Genomic DNA, 17,953 nt, shown 5'->3' with positions numbered 1-17,953 from the left:
TGATATCGTTTAGCAATAAACTGGTGGTTAATATTAACACAACTTATCTGTGAAACATCTTTGTGCCGTATTTCTATTTCCTCACTGTTACTACAAAATGTGCTCCTTTATGCCAAGTACAAACGAGACCTCAAGTGCCTGACTTCCTGTTCTCAACCACACGGTGCATTCTGGAAATCATAGGAACCTCTTGCAACTGGGTGCAATATTTTGGAGGCTTCTGAGAGTTTTATGCATTTGGTAGCAGGGACGGTGGTTTTGTTCCATGAACTTTGAAGGCCGAGTGTGGTCAGTGAGCCAGCGGTGGGATGTCGAGGGAGAATGCAGCTTCCCAGATGAAGCTGGACAACTGCAGCCTTTGGCTCCTTGACGTGTTCCTTCAGATATTGCCTTTCTGCTCTGGAGTCGAGTGGTCTCTCAGTGTCAGATGCCTCATCTTCAATCCACGAAACATGAAAGTCTGCAGACACCGTGGTTGTCGTGTCAACACAGAAACTCAGAAGGTCTTGCAGTGTCCATAGGAGGAGATGAATAACAGTTAGTTCCTCCAGTTCTGTGTTTTCTCCAGCAATCATCCTGGTCCGTATACTATGATGGACACTGTATCTTAAGGCATAGAATGTCTGCTGGCTCCCAGATCTTTATTTCCTCTGAAACCTATCAAAAGACCATAAGACAGAAAGAGCAGAAACAGGCCATTCAGTCCATCTAGTCTGCCCCACTAATTGTCACGGGCTGATCCACGTTCCCACTCAGTCCCACTGCCACCCCCCCATCCCAGCCTTCTCCCCATAACCTTTGATGCCATGACTAATCAAGCACCTACAATCTCTTTCTTAAATACACCCAACGACTTGGCCTCCACAACGGCCTGTGGCAACAAATTCCACAAATTCACCTCCCTCTGCCTGAAGAAATTTCACTTCATATCTATTCTAAGCAGCTGTCCCTGTCACTCAACTCTCCAAGATACACACTACAGGAAGATTCAAGACAGACAACTGACATATCAAATTAAACCATTCCAAGTCTGTCACAAGAGGGTGACCAAACCAAACTGTCCCCAAGTCCCTGTTTGAAACGGTACCAAGGGTTTAAGTTAATTGGGTGTAATTGGGTGGCATGGACTGTGGGCCAAAATGGTCTGTTAAATTCTGAAAAGTGACCCAAAAGGTTCCAAGAAACAGTGTCGGCACCAGAACAAATGTGAGATTGGGGCATTAATGTGTTAGAGGGGGGCACAGTGCAAGGCTCATAAACTTGCTCAGCAGAGGGGAGGGTGGTGCAGTTAACATCATCCACCCCTCCGATGTAGGTAATGAAAGTGCTGCTTTTATTAAGTGAGTAACGCTGCCTGAGGTGGGTGGAGAGTCACTGGTGTGCGTCAAGCTAGACGCAAGGAACAGGAGTCACGTAATGGAGTAGTGGCTGGTCGAGTGGAACCAGCCCTCTCCAGAGAAAAGATTAAAAAAGTGTGAAAAAACAGAGCTCAATAAACATAAAATACAGGATAAAGTTACAGAGAAGAGACAGAAGATGGCACCCAAAAGAGAAAAAGTAAAAAATAACAGAGAAAAGGGAAGAAGGAAAATCACTGGAGAATAAAGAAGAAGGTCTTACCTGCACGTCGGAGCAGAGAGCCACCATGGAGAGGAGCGGCCGATCTCCAGTGTTGGTGAGTCCCCAGAGGAGCGGTGTCCTCCCGACCGGCGGACTTCAAAAATGGCTCTCAGAGCCAAGAAGAGGTGCGCATGCGCAGTGCGCAAGTAAAAGGAAAGGTTAACGCCGGCAGGAGGGAGACTAAGCTGAGGAGCGGCCGGCTGAGAGACACCCAGTATCGGGGCATTCGGCAGGGGAAAGTAAGCAAGAAAGCGAAAGAGAATGAAGGGCTGGAAGAGGGTGAGCGGCAATGGGGCGACTGGCAGGGGGAACAACCTGCGGCGGCAGGCCCAGCGGCGGATTGACCTGCGGCGGGAGGCCCAACAACAGGAGACACAGCAGATGGATACAGAAGCAGCTCACCAGAGAAGGATGAAGATACACAGATACAGAGAAGAGAAGAAGACAACACAGATATAGATACAGACACAGAAGAAGAGGTGGAAGAAGACCAAGAATTTCAAAGGAAAGAAGAAGGTAAACAGAAGGACAAAGTTTAGATAAAGCTTTTTTCTTTTTTTTTAAATTTTTTATTTTTCACACCATAAATCACATTAGCCATGATATACACTATTTCTTTTTCACACATATACAGTGACTTTTTCTCCCCCCCCCCCCCCTCCTCCCAAGCCACCCCCCACCCCCACCCCCTCTCATCCATTTTAGGTATACAATCTAGCTTGCATTAAGCCAGTCAGACAATGTTGTCATTCAACAAAAATACACCAGAAATTCTACTGAGTCCATTCTTTTCTTTCCTTCTCCTTCCATCAACTTAGGTAATGTTTGTCCCCGGTAGGTTTTCGCTATTGTATTTAATGTAAGGCTCCCATACTTGTTCGAATATTTCAATATTATTTCTTAACCTATATGTTATTTTTTCTAATGGAATACATTTATTCATTTAAATTTAGTAGTTTCTTACTTTTAATTTGGTTATGTATTCCATTAATATTTAAAGTCATATAGTTCAGCGTAGCCCTTTTATATTTTGTTTATCTTCTCTTTCCGTTTTTCCATCATTACCTTTCCTCCTTTTCCATTTCTGTTTTCTTATTTTCAACTCTTTATAAGACAACATTCCTACAACATCCAACATTTTCCTTATTCTCCTATTTCTATCTTATTTATCCCCAATCTCCCCTTCCCCTCCTGAGTTGTCCTTTATCCCTTGTCGGACAACCACATCTCCCCTCGCCATTTGGATTTGCGAATCCACTCGCAAGTGTCAACTGATTTTGCAGTGACCGCTATTTCCCCCCACCCCGCCCCCCCCAGAAAAGATTTCACTTTTCATATGTCACAAAGGTCACTCTTTTAATTCCCTCCTTATTCTCTCTATTCCATTACCTTCCCTTATTAATTCTTGTCTATACTATCTATATTTTCCTCTAAGTACAGATACATTCACGTATGCACGTTGTCTCTATTCACTCTTATACCTCTTTACCCGCATACATATCAATCGTGATCATTTTTACTCTCATTACCCGTCTTCATCCCTCAGTCTATTTTTGTCTCTACCCACATACATATCAATCGTGATCATTTTTACTCTCATTACCCGTCTTCCTCCCTCAGTCTATTTTTGTAATTGTTCTGCAAATTTTTGTGCTTCTTCTGGATCCGAGAATAGTCTGTTTTGTTGTCCTGGAATAAATATTTTCAATACCGCTGGATGCTTTAGTATAAATTTATACCCTTTCTTCCATAAAATCGCCTTTGCTGTATTGAACTCTTTTCTCTTCTTTAGGAGTTCAAAACTTATATCTGGATAAATGAAGATTTTTTGCCCTTTATACTCCAGTGGTTTGTTGCCCTCTCTTACTTTTTCCATTGTCTTCTCCAGTACCTTTTCTCTTGTAGTATATCTTAGGAATTTTACTACAATAGATCTTGGTTTTTGTTGTGGTTGTGGTTTAGAGGCCAATACTCTATGTGCCCTTTCTATTTCCATTTCTTGCTGTAGTTCTGGACATCCTAGGGTCTTAGGGATCCACTCTTTTATAAACTCCTTCATATTCTTGCCTTCTTCATCTTCCTTAAGGCCCACTATCTTTATGTTATCTCTTCTGTTATAATTTTCCATTGTATCTATTTTTTGAGCTAGTAGTTCTTGTGTCTCTTTAGTTTTTTTATTAGATTCCTCCAATTTCTTTTTTAAGTCTTCTACCTCCATTTCTGCTGCTACTGCCCGCTCTTCCATCTTGTCCATTTTCTTTCCCATTTCTGTTAAGGTCATCTCTATTTTATTCATTTTCTCTTCTGTGTTGTTTATTCTTTTTCTTAAATCCTTAAATTCCTGTGTTTGCCATTCTTTAAATGACTCCATGTATCCTTTAATAAGAGAAAGTACCTCCTTTATCTTGCCTTTCTTTTCTTCTTCTATTTCACTGTACTCTTCCTCTTCCTCTTCTTCTTCCTCTGGGTTGGCCATCTGTTGTTTCTTTGTTGCCCTTTTCTTCTCTTCCTTCTTGTTTCTATTGTCTTCTGTGTTCTCTTCTTGCTGCAGGTGTTCTGCAGCTGTCGTTGCCGTCTGTGGAGATCGACTCCCCAGCTGGTCCCCCCTCCCGTCGGTGTGTTTTTTTTCATGCGCGGTTGCGCACTTTTACTCGGCTCAGCGAGCCATTTTTGTAGTCCATTATTTACCGACCTGAGGGAGCGGGTTTCTCTCTCCGCATCGGGCCTCTTCGGACAGGTAAGGCCTTCACCTTTTTCCTCCTTTGTCTTCTCTTCCTCTCTTCTTACCGTTGCTTTCGATTTTTCTTTTTTTGTCGCCATCTTCTTTCCACCTTTATACTCACTTTTCTGTAACTTTTATTTCTGTGCCTTTGTGTTTTCCTTTGTTTTTCCCGACTTTTCTGGAGAGGGCTGGAGTTCACCGTCCGGCCACTACTCCATCACGTGACTCCTCCCGATAAAGCTTTTTTTGAAGAACAAATGAGGTCATTAAAAGAATGGCTATCATTAGTTCAATCAAAAGAAAAATGAAAAGAGTTGAAGACAGAATGCAAAGCTTAGAGTTGGTTATGACTGAAACAGGGAAAAGACATATAAGCTTAAACTTTTAAAGAGGAAGGAATTCAACATGGCAAAAACAACCTTATGGAAGAAAGGTTACAACTTTATATTAAGACATCCAGCAGTACTCAAAGTATTTATTCCTGGGGAACGGAGTAGACTGTTCTCAGACCCAAAGAAAGCCCAAGAATTTGCTGAACACTTGCAGGACATGAAAAGAGAGGAGGAGGAGTGAAAAGAAGGATGACCGGCAAGAAAATATACAAAAATATGTAAAAATATAAAGTAAAGATAATGTATAATAAAGATTTAAAGATGGATAAGAGAAGGGGAAAGGATGGAAAAAAAAGAGAGCTTATAAGTATTGGAAAATAGTGTTCTCTGGGGTGGGCTGGGGGTTGGAGAATAATGGTCACTGCGAAATTGGTTGACGCTTGCGAGCAAGTTCGCAAACCAAATGGAAAGGGGAGTTGTGGTTGCCGTCAAGGGGCAATCCAAGGAGGGGAGGTTCATTTTGGGTAAAGGGTTATTGCTTGTAGGATTGTTGGGGTATTTCATGTCTTAAATGCATTGTCATATATTGAGATTAAAAAGGAAAACTTAAAAAAACAGTAATGGGAAAAAAGGGATGGAGGTGGTAAAGAGGCAGAAATGAAGTGAAAATAAAGATGTAAGATGGCCACGTTGGACTATGTGACTATAAACATTGATGGAATATATAACCAAGTTTAAGTTAAATCCATTGGAAAAAAATAAAATCACATATAATTTAAAAGACAAAGTTACAATGTTTTTAAAAACCTGGGAACCGTATATAGAACATAACAGTAAGAGCAGGCCTCGGACCACCACCACCTAAAATGATAAGAAGATAAACACGATCAGATTTAATGTGAATAAGTAGATGATACATCTTTTTTGTTTGTATTCCTTTTGTATCAAGATATTGTTTTATTGTATTTTATATGTCCAATATTTACTGTTTTTGGAGGGGGGTGGGAAGGGAGGAAAAAAAAGAGCAAATGTCACTGTGAATATTTAAAGAGATGCATCTGTAAATATATTGGTTGATATGGTTCATAGTGCAATAAATAAAGAATTTGGCTGACTCCATCCATCCATCAGCCAGCTCCCCACCATGACTACCAGCCCCCCCACATCTCCATCGGGCACACAAAACTCAAAATGGTCAACCAGTTTACCTATCTCGGCTGCACCATTTCATCAGATGCAAGGATCGACAATGAGATAGACAACAGACTCGCCAAGGCAAATAGCGCCTTTGGTAGACTACACAAAAGAGTCTGGAAAAACAACCAACTGAAAAACCTCACAAAGATAAGCGTATACAGAGCCGTTGTCATACCCACACTCCTGTTCGGCTCCGAATCATGGGTCCTCTACCGGCATCACCTACGGCTCCTAGAACGCTTCCACCAGCGTTGTCTCCGCTCCATCCTCAACATCCATTGGAGCGCTTTCATCCCTAACGTCGAAGTACTTGAGATGGCAGAGGTCGACAGCATCGAGTCCACGCTGCTGAAGATCCAGCTGCGCTGGATGGGTCACGTCTCCAGAATGGAGGACCATCGCCTTCCCAAGATCGTGTTATATGGCGAGCTCTCCACTGGCCACCGTGACAGAGGTGCACCAAAGAAAAGGTACAAGGACTGCCTAAAGAAATCTCTTGGTGCCTGCCACATTGACCACCGCCAGTGGGCTGATATCGCCTCAAACCGTGCATCTTGGCGCCTCACAGTTTGGCGGGCAGCAACCTCCTTTGAAGAAGACCGCAGAGCCCATCTCACTGACAAAAGGCAAAGGAGGAAAAACCCAACTCCCAACCCCAACCAACCAATTTTCCCCTGCAGCCACTGCAACCGTGTCTGCCTGTCCCGCATCGGACTTGTCAGCCACAAACGAGCCTGCAGCTGACGTGGACTTTTACCCCCTCCTTAAATCTTCGTCCGCGAAGCCAAGCCAAAGAAAAGAAATAAACAATTTACAAAAAAAAGCTAGACACTAGTGATGCCAGAGGGGGTGGGACGTGGGTCTGACAGTGAGCAATAGTAGTGACCAAATGAGGGGCACAGCTCCTTGTTTGGGGGTGGGATGGGGACAATGCCTGCGGATGCCTCTTTGGGGCCGACCCTGCCCAGAGAAGAAGATTCCCCATAGAATCTAAAAGCAGAGGAGAGAGAGAGAGAGAGAGAGAGAGAGAGAGAGAGAGAGAGAGAGAGAGAGAGAGAGAGAAGGAGTTGGAGACTTGAAGCGAAAGATTTTCAGAGTTCAAAAGATGAAGGCAAACGAGGGAAATTTCGAGGATGTAGAGATCAGAGAGGGAGAGGGGAAGGGAAAATGGTCAAAAAAAGGTAAACACAAAGATCATTTAGAGAAAAAGGGAAAGAGAATGAAAAGTTGAAGAGGGAACAGGAAGATAAAGAAGTGAAGACTGGGGGCGGATTTGAGTGAAATATCAAAAGCTCCAGATGTTGAGATGGTAAAAACACACAGAAATGCTGGAGGGACTCAGCCAGTCTCGAAGCATCTGTGAGAGATAAAAGATTATAGGAAGTAAAGTTAGTATGAATAAAATAAAGAATAATAGACTAGACTAGAGGAAGTTAAGTAAGTGCTGAATAGGGATGAATTCTGAGATAAGAGTGTGAGGAAGGGTTAGGCAAGTACAATAGAAGAAAGGTCTTATAGTGGGGGTTGAGATGTGTGAATAAGGACAAAGGCATATTCATGAATAAGGACAATGACATGATGGGAACCAGACAGGATACCCCATGGTCTTTCAAGTTTACAGAAACTGCATGTAGGCAGACAGAATTACCAAATGCCAAACCAATCCAGGAGGCAGAAGAATGTTAAGGGGGTGGGGGGGGGGGGGGGTGGGGGTATCTCTACACTGAAATGAACTGTATAAAAGTTGGGTGAGCCCCAGTATGTGTGTGTATTCCCATGGTAAGAAGAAGCACCCAACTTTGCACTGTTGTACAATAAATGTTCTTTGTTCTCAATTTTTGTCTCGAGCGAAATCTGTGAAGGTACTTCTGTTTCTCACACGTCCATCATATATGACCGACGTTTCGAACCTAAACCCTTCTTCAAGGTATAAGCAAAATGCAGGCAGGCATCTTAATTCAAGACTCGAGATGAAGGGGGAAGAATGGGAACAAGAAAGGAGATTTCAAAACAGAAGCACAGGAACATTTGGTTGAAACAAATCTGCCAGCAAAAGTCCCTCTGAAGTGAGATTACACCAATTCCAAAGTAGCTTTTTAGATCTTCCTGTCTTCACCACTCAGTCACCTTGACTTTCTTGACTTTTTAAGTCGGGAGCCTGGAGAGGGCAACACAGTGTCGTATGAGGATTATCGAGTTAACAATGTGAAGTTTGCACAATGGCTGACAGTGTTGGAATCTAGGGGTTAAAACAGTATGAAATAAATGATTAATTAATCAGTGTATATTTACTGCATGGTTCAGGGAAAAAGGAATGTGATTAAGTGGCAATCACAGCATGGAACAAAGTTGGCTGAGCAAAATTGTCTCTCCAAAATACAGGGAGAGGAAATGCATAAAACGATTTAGGAGGAATGCTCAAACTAAAGGAGGTGGTGAGTAGCACAGGAGACACAGGCCAGATCAGAACAAAGAATGGCCTGCAAGAAACAAAGGGAATGGAAAACCAGTCTAGGAGGAAGATTAAGGCAGGAGGAGGTGTTAAAGAGAACAGCAGAAATTGGCCAGACAAGAACAGAATGGTGATTAGAAATATCTGGGGATGAATTAATTTCTGATCAACACAACAGGATAGTCTGGCCTGGAGGATTAAGATGGGAGTGCTACACCCCAGATATCTGCAAAACAGGAGATGACTTGTGATAACCCTTATGCAAAAAGATCTAGCAAAGGAAGACAACTTTTGTTCTGTATGATAATGAAATCTAGCAAAGGAAGCCAACTTTTGTTCTGTATGATAAGGTTGACCTATATAAACTGAACCAACTGGACAATAGGGGTCAGTCTTGGGGAGTAGTTCACTGTGCAGGTGACCTATGAACTAATGAGTGACCCAGAGCTCTGTTAAGTTTTATTCTTGTGCTGTGTAATAAATTGACTGTTGAACCGAATACCTTCTCCTATCACTTCATTCAAAGGACACGCTGGACTCAGACTACACATAGACTAAATTAAGAGTAAGGTAAAGCCAGAGTCTGACAACAGTCACTTCGAGGGAGATTCTTGTCCCAAAACAATAGGCCTGTCAGAAAAAAGTAGTTGAAGTCTGGGCCTTTCACCTTCAGAATAAATCCATTGATAACTTCATTACGCAACTTTGAGCTTCAGACAAGGGGGAATAAGGGAGTGCAGATCCTGTTAGATCGTAAGACATACACTGTTCAAGCCAGTCTTATTTCCTGCACTGTCAAGCGCAATAATGATCAGAAACTGAACAATTCCTCTCTGTAATTACATTTTTATGATGCTAGTTTGCACAAAGCTATTGCACATTTTTTCAATTTACCAGTTTCCCTGTGGAAACTTGCCATAATGATACACAGGCATGTGTGGAGCTCATGCACACAGCACTCTGTGTGGCAAAGTTGGTCACATGTGCTGAATCATTCTCTCGCTGGAGGACTTTGCAATTCTAATGCAATTGTGTGCATATGTGCCTTATTCATCTCAGTGTCTGTCACATGAGCCAAAGAACCACATTCATCTCACAGAAGCTGCCTCCAGTCGACTAATTGAAACAAGTGTGACCACTTCAAGTGAAACCAAATCACTGTTAAATCCTGAATGACCCAAACTTATTTAGAAACCAACCAGATTTTGTAGGTCCCTGCCCACCTTTCAAAGCATGTTCTGCCATTAGTCAGATGCTGGCTGATTTTACTTCTATTCATCACAAGACCACAATCTATACGAACATCAAGTCTGCTCCACCATTCTAATCATGAGCTGATCCATCCACTCACTGAGCCCCACTCCCTGGCTTTTTCCTTGTAACCTTTGATGCCCTGACTAACCCTAACCCTAACCCTAACCCTAATCAAATCTCTGCCTTAAATAAACCCAATGACCTCACTTCCACAGCCACCTGTGGCAACAAGTTCCACAGACTCATGACCCTCTGACTAAAGACATTTTTCTGCCCCTCAGTTTTAAATTGTTCTGAAATTATGCCCTCTTGTCCCAATATCCCCAACCATGGGAAACATCCTTGTGACATCTACTCTGTCCAGCCCTTTCAACATTCAAAATATTTCTAGGAGGTCTCCCTCATCCTTCTAAAGTCCAAAAAGTACAGTCCAAGAACTGACAGTTGTTCCTCAAGTAATAACCCTTAAATTCCTGGTATCTTCCCTGAATCCCCTCCAAGGCCAACATGTCTTTTCTCAATTACGGAACTCGTTGGCCGACTTCACCACCAACTCAATCATACAGCACAGTGGAAGGACATTCCAGCCCATGAGACCTGTGCTCCCCAATTAACCCACTAGCCCCGTGCACTTTGGAAGGCGGGAGGAAACCAGTGCACCCAGAAAAAACCCATGAAGGTCAGGGGAATACAAACAAACTCCTTAAAGACAGGGCTGGATTCGAACCCGGTCACTGGTCAATTCCTTTTCACTCCCTTTGATGTCTTTATTGATTCCCTTTGAAAAGTCATTAGTTCATCTTTGTTGGGGGAGGGGATTTCCATTTTGTATCAAATAAAGTCTCTCAATACTGTAGCTGAAGCTCCAAGAATGACTCTTGTAGTTCTGGAACAGTTCACCAGAGGGAAAAAAAAAATTGACAAACCTTCATTGAAACACGTCAGTGAGTTCTCCCCTCGCTGTTCCTATGATCAAACCATTGTGGTGCTACCACTATGTATTGATGTATGTACTGTATGGGCTGGCCCACCCCCTGAACCTATGACTCCTCCCTCCCAGATATCCCCATTAAGGCTCTTACGCCCAAACCCCGCCCTCAGTACCTGCCTTGGCACTGGACCAGCCACATGCAAACTGTGTTGATACTTTAAGGTGATTAAAGCCAATTAATCACAATTCTCTGTCTGATTGTGGTTGATTGGTAGCATAACAGTACATCACAAGTTGGAAACAATTGGAGCAAAACATGAATGTCTGCAAACACCGTGGTTGTAGTAAAAACAATGCTGGAGAATCTCAGCTGGTCAAACAACATCCTTTATGGAGAAAAATGGATGCCTGTGTGAGAGATGGGAAAATTGACCTAAAATTATGAACATGGAAGAAACTAAAGTTCATCAGTAAAATGGCTGAAACCAGTTCAAACAGGATAAGTTTGGGGCTTAGGATGCAGGAAAGCAGAGTCAGCACGATTAACATAAGAATCTTCTATCCTTTGTGACAAGACCATAGGACTAAGATAAGGAATGGTAAGGTACAATAGAATGTAGGAAGTTGAGGTAGTCTGGATCAGATAAGGGTCTCCTAGCCCTGGACAGAAGTACCAAGTCATACATTTCTAATTAGCTAACCATACACAGATTTATACATATGAAATTAGCCAACCCTAGATAGAATGAGTCAACTCTGCATATTAAGAGACTGTAGCCCAGAGAATCAGGAAGGTGTGAATAAGGACAATGACATGATGGGGCACCCACAGGATACCCCCTGGTCCTCCAAGTGTACTGAAACTGCACGTAGGCAGGAAGAATTACCTATGCCAAACCCATCCAGGGGGCAGAAGAATGTAAGGGGGAGGGCATTCTGATACTGAAATTGACTGTATAAAAGTTGGGTGAGCCCCAGTATGTGTGTGTATTCCCAGGGTAAGGGGAAGCACCCAACTTTGCATTGTTGTAGTAATAAATGTTCTTTGTTCTCAATTTTTGTCTCGAGCAATTTCTTTAAAGGTACTTTAATTCCTAACACCTGCCTACATTTGCTCATACCTTGATGAAGGGCTCAAGCCCGTTATATATCTTTGCTATAAAAAGGACATTGTTCGACCTGCTGAGTTGCTCCAGTGTTGTGTTTTTACTTCAACCCCAGTGTCTGCAGACTTTGTGTTTTCCTTCTAGCTGTATATCTTTCCCTCCTCTGGATGCTGCAAGACTGCTGAGTTTCTCCAGCATTTCTCTGCTTTTATACCATTATCCACAGTCAGTCCCACCAATATTTTGCGCAGTGGTAAGAGGTTGTCTTCAAGAATGCACAAATTCAGGCCACCCGTTGTCATCCGACCTCACCAATGGTTCCCTCACAAGCGTCTGAACTAAGTCCTGGCACGTGAATGCTGTGTTTTTTATACCTGCTACTCCCAGCCGAGAGAAAGTTCTCCCTTGTCACGGAGGAGGGCTTGAGGGAAAGCCTTTATCATGCACGGATGTTGGGAATTTGACCAACCCAGGCACCTGCCCACATTTTGTCCACACCTTGATGAAGGGCTCAAGCCCAAAACATTGGTTACGTCTTTATCTTTGCGACACAAAGTAGATAGTTTGACCTGCTGAATTTCTGCAACCTTGTGATTTTACTGCAAACAATAAGACGTCATTCAACTCCACCATTCAGTAAAATTATAACAATTAATAAGGTCTTCACCAATTCTCTGCTACACCTTTCATCCACTTGCTAATTGAATTTTAAAAATGTGCCAGACGAACCCCTGGTCTCCCCCCTGTTGCTGCACGACCTGCTGTATTCTTCCAGCAGCCTGTTTTTTGTTCCAGGTTCCAGCATCGCTCCTCCCAATGAAACATCTGTCTTAAAAATATCCACAAACTTTGCTTCCAACACATAAAGACCCACTTGAGAGAAAGAAATTTACCTCATGTTGGTCTGAACCGGGCAACCTTTCGAATTTACAGAACGACCCATCATTCTTGGCTCCAGATGGGCTCAAGAGGGATATGCTCCCTCCAGATCCACATTGTCAAGACCTGTCGATCACGTATTTGAATCAAGTTCCCTCTCACTCTCCTAAACATATCAGATAAATTATAACTTTACAACATCATGGAAGGTCATTTCAAATGCAATTTGTAGGCTTTCTTCAAAGAGCAAAACCTACAGGAAATTTCAGATTTATTGTCAGAGTACATACATGATATCACATACAACCCAGAGATTCTTTCTCCTGCGGGCAAAGCAGAATTACTACTTTTTTTTTAATTAAATTTTTGTATTTTTAATTTTTTTAAAAATATTTAGTCATACAGCACGGTAACAGGCCATTTTGGCCCACGAGCCCATGCCACCCAATTAACCTACAATCCCCAGTATATTTTGAACAGTGGGTAGAAATCAGAGCCCCCCCCGGAGAAAACCCACATAGACACGGGGAGACCATAGAAACTCCTTTCAGACAGCGCAGGATTTGAACCCCGGTCCCGATTGTTGGTGCTGTAAAGGCATTGTGCTAATCATTACTCCAACCGTGGTGCACTAATTGGTAATGCAAAAAAAATACTGTATGCAACATACACGTAAACAAATAAAGAAATGTAAACAAACTGACTGTACAATACAGAGAGAAAAAAAAATCAATAAAATGCAAAAGTAAGAGTCCTTAAACGAGTCCCTGATTGAGTTTGTTGTTGAGGAGTCTGATGGTGGAGGGGGAGCAGCTGTTCCTGAACCCAGTTGTGAGAGATGGGAAAACTGATCTAAAATTATGAACATGAAGGAAACTAAAATTCATACATCAGTTAATGACTGTAACCAGTACAAGCAGGATGAGCTTGAGAACTAGGATGCAGGAAAGCAGAGTCAGCATGATTAACATAAGAATCTTCTAGTCTTTGTGACAAAAGCCACCATAAGACATAAGACTAAGATAAGGAGTGGTAAGGAAAAATAGAATGTAGGAAGTTGAGGTAGTCTGGATCAGATAAGGGTCTCCTAGCCCTAGACAGAAGTACCAAGTCCTACATATCTAATTAGTTAACCTTTCACAGATTTATACATATTAAATTAGCCAACCCTAGATAGGATGAGCCAACTCTACATACCAAGAGACTGTAGCCCCGAGAATCAGGAAGGTGTGAATAAGGTCAATAACATGAAGGGACACCGACAGGATACCCCCTGGTCCTCCAAGTATACTGAAACTGCACGTAAGCAGGAAGGATTGCCTATGCCAAACCCATCCAGGGGGCAGAAGAATATAAGGGGGAGGGTATTCTGATACTGAAATTGACTGTATAAAAGTTGGGTGAGTCCCAGTGTATGTGTGTATTCCCAAGGTAAGGGGAAGCACCCAACTTTGCATTGTTGTTATAATAAATGTTCTTTGTTCTCAATTTTTGTCTCGAGCAATTTCTTTAAAGGTAAATTCTGTTTCTAACACGGTGGTGGCCATACCTCTTTCCTATGGTAGCAGTGACAACAGAGGGTGCGCTGGGTGATGTGGATCCCTGATGATTGCTGCTGCTCTCTGACGACAACGGTCCCTGTAGATGTTCTCGATGTTGGGGAGGGTTTTGCCTGTGATGTCCTGGGATGTGTCCACTACTTTTTAGAAGACTTTATACTCAAGAGTATTGCTGTCCCCACACTCTGAAATTAAAAAGTTGAAATTTGAAACAAAAACAAAAAAAAAATGCTTGGAATACTCAGGAGGAAAGGCAGCATTGTGAGAGAAGAGAGAGAGCAGTGTCCAAATTCCTTTCCGATCATTTAATCTCCTCAAAATCATCTGTGTTGGACACATCTCAGTCACACAGATTGTGCCTGCCTTTCTTTAATAAATTCACACATGTTCAAACACTCATTGTGGTCGGTTTAATACTTCCCCTCAGCTGACATTATATTGACAGGTTAACAGGTCCCCAGTTTCTGCCTCTTGTGTTAAATATCACAGATCAACACAAAACAGTTTCATGTTTGGCGTGTGTCCATCGCCCTCCAGATGTAACATACAAACCGCTGTCCTCACTCTCTGCGTCTGCAAAATTGGGAAGTGAGAAATCCCTCTCTGAAATAAAAATTTGAAATCCAGGTGTGCAGAGCAAGCATACAGTTTGAGAACAGATCACAGACTGGTCAAGGCCTATCGAGAGAGAGAGAGAGAGAGAGAGAGAGAGAGAGAGAGAGAGAGAGAGAGAGAGAGAGAGAGAGAGAGAGAGAGAGAGCGCGATCCTTTTTGCAGGGAGTTTGTGACTTTCCTGGTATGGGACACGAGGGTTCAACTTTCCTCACAGATTCAAACTTTACTCAAAAATGTACACAGATGATCCCCTCCGTTTGCCAACAGAACAGTCAATTGAAAGTAGATGTTTGAATAAAAATGATTCAAAGAGGAAAAAATCTGATGCAAGAGATTTGAAGCATAGATTTGAGCGTTAAAAATGGAGCAGGATTTTGTGTGCTTGCCTATGGAGAGTTCCAGGTGAGCCCATGAAACACACCTACTTCCTTTAAACCAGTATTTCTCAACCTACTTGCAACTGAGACCTACATCTGCAGCTCAGTGTTCTATGGGCCACACCTCTATATTTTCTGGCTTCAGTATTGTACCCGTGTCAGGAGTGATACAATGCCTTGATTGGGATCGTACACATCTCTAGCCATTTGTACAATGGTCAGAGATTTTGCAAGGCAAGTGGTCGCCTGGGAAATGACCATCCTCACCCGAATGCCATGCTCCTGAAACATGGTCCCTCCATGACACCCTCATCCACTCCACCCTCCCCACCAATCATGCCCTTGGCGCCTACTCCAGAGACTGCAGAAGGTTCTTCCTCACCACCATTCAGGGCCACAAACAGTCCTTCCAAGTGAAGCAATAGGGGTCCTCTACTGCATCCAGCACTCCCATTGTGGTCTCCTCTACATTGTAGAGACTGGACAAACTGGGAGATTGCTTTGTTGAGCACCTCGGCTCTGTCCTCCACAATAGCGTGGATCTCCCAGTGACCACCCATTTCAACTCCCCATCCCATTCCCTTCCTGACATGTCTGTCCACGGTCTCATGCATGGCCAGACTGAGACCACCCACAAGTTTGAGGAACAACATCTCATCTTCCGTCTGGGCACCCTCCAACTGGTTGGCCTTAACATTGACCCAGAGGAAACCCATGCAGACACAGGGAGAATGTCCAAACAACTTACAGACAGTGGCGGATTCAAACCCGGGTTGCATGCGCTGTGAGTGTTGCACGGTGGTGGAGGAAATACACAAACACGTAAACTTTAACCCATTCAGCACCTGCTGCCCCGGTGGGTCCAACATTGTTGAATTGACCCTTCCGATTCTACAGAAGTACGTCATGATTGAATGATCTGTGACCTGATTGTGATGCAATGCAGGTTCATGTTCTGCCCTATCACTCACTTCCGCACCATCAAATATTTACCAAGCACATTTTAATTAAATAATCTTTTAAAGTATATCCACTGTTAAAATTCTTCAAACACTAAGGAAGTTTGGCATGTTCCCCTTGTTCATCAACAGCTTCCACAGTTGCACGATTGAAAGCATCTCTGCACGGGACCAGGCTGGTCTGCTCAAGATCAGAAGAAGATGCAGAACATGATGAAAACAGCTCAGTCGATTAATGCAAACTCACTCCCCCCATCCCTTGATTCCATCTGTAGAGAAAGGCAGCCAACATAATGAAGGAATCATCACTTTGGAGGTAAGAACAGGAGAGGATTATTATTTGAATGGTATCTGTTTAGGAAAAGGGGAGATGCAGCGAGACTTGGGGGTTGCTGTGCATCAGTCATTGAAAGTGGGCGTGCAGGTGCAGCAGGCGGTGAGGAGAGCGAAGGGTATGTTGGCATTCATAGTGAGAGGATTTGAGTCCAGGAGTAGGGAGATCCTGCTACACCTGTACAGGGCCTTGGTGAGACCACACCTGGAGTACTGCGTGCAGTTTTGGTCACCTTATCTGAGGAAGGATATCCTTGCCTTTGGTGCAGAGAAGGTTCACTAGATTGATACCAGGGATGGAAGGACTTGCACATGAAGAAAGGTTGGATGGACTAGGCTTGTATTCTCTGGAATTTAGAAGATTGGGGGGGGGGGGGGAATCTTATAGAAACATAAAATTCTTAAGGATTTAGACAGACTAGATCCAGAAAGATTGTTTCCAATGCTGGGAAAAACCAGAACCAGGGGCCATAGTTTAAGGATAAGGGGGAAGTTTTTTAGGACTGAGTTGAGGAAAAATTTCTTCTCTCAGAGAGTGTTGGTAAATGTGTGGAATTCTTTGCCACAGGAAGTAGTCAAGGCCAGTTCCCTGTCAATATTTAAGTGTAGGTAAGATTTGGCCCTTGTGGCCAAGGGGATTCGGGGGTATGGGGAGAAAGCAGGAACCGGGTACTGATCAGCCATGATCATAATGAATGGCGGTGTAGGCTTGAAGGGCCAAATGGCCTACTCCTACACCTATTTTCTATGTCACACCCCAGACACACTCCCTTGTCCCACCTCCCATCGGGGAGAAGGCTCAAAAGTGAGAAACTGTGCACCGACAGGCTTCAAGACAGTTTCCAGTGAGCTCTGGAACGAACCTCACAGCAGTGTTCTCACAGTGTGAAGCAGATGCTGTGACTGAAGGAAAAACTCAAATGCTGGAGGAACTCAACAAGTCTCGCAGCGTCCAAAGACTAAGTTGCTCCAGCATTTCTGAGTTTTTAATGCTCTCATCCCTTACTTTGTAACTGGTCTGTTTATTGTTCAAAATTAAATTTATTGCCATGTAATAAAAAGACTGCAATAGGACATGAAATTTGCTTTCATCTGCTGTCAGACAGATCGATTCACCATCAGCAGAAATTTCCTGAAGCGCTCCTTCCAGTCAGAGAAAGAGAAGCATAAGAGAATCCCCTCAGAGCCACTGAGTGTCCACAGATTCACCTCTGGTGTTTCCACAGCCACACAGAGTCCAGTCCAAACCATCAGCAGCCCAAACTTCGGATCCAAAGCTCCAACACGCTCAGTGCCCTTGGGACCCTCTCACATCCCAGTTCAGCCAGTCTCCAGCAGCCTGGTGGAAACCCCTCAACCCCAGTCACTAGCAGGCCACGGCCTGTTTGTGTTCCTCGCCTCGGGTCACCAACAGCCCGCCTCCTGTACGCTTCTTCAGTCGCAGATAGGTCTGTCGCTGTGGTCACTGTCCTGTGGGTCGACCCTTTGGCTCCTTCTTCTCAAACTGGGTGGGGACGGGGTGGGGGGTGTGGTGTTCTCCCCATTTTTTGGCCCTCCGCACCACACCTTCGCTCCACTGGAGACTACAACCCCGAGTCTGTTGCTGATCATAGGTGT

The 17,953-nt window shown here is 43.5% G+C and overlaps 1 long non-coding RNA gene across 1 annotated transcript; it reads right to left on the bottom strand.

Annotated features, from left to right (window-relative positions):
• Positions 1 to 52: 52 nt before the first annotated feature.
• On the bottom strand, positions 53 to 15,887 carry LOC138754316 (uncharacterized). The gene is made up of 4 exons (XR_011351648.1): positions 15,793 to 15,887; positions 14,043 to 14,237; positions 12,508 to 12,659; positions 53 to 657 (listed from the first exon to the last, which is right to left on the bottom strand). It is a non-coding gene; the product is annotated as an uncharacterized lncRNA (long non-coding RNA).
• Positions 15,888 to 17,953: the final 2,066 nt, after the last annotated feature.

Source organism: Narcine bancroftii, chromosome 2 (assembly GCF_036971445.1).
Source record: "Narcine bancroftii isolate sNarBan1 chromosome 2, sNarBan1.hap1, whole genome shotgun sequence".
Classification (NCBI taxonomy): Eukaryota; Metazoa; Chordata; class Chondrichthyes; order Torpediniformes; family Narcinidae; genus Narcine; species Narcine bancroftii.
Note: the sequence above shows the minus strand (reverse complement) of the source record. Positions and strands in the feature narration are given on the sequence as shown.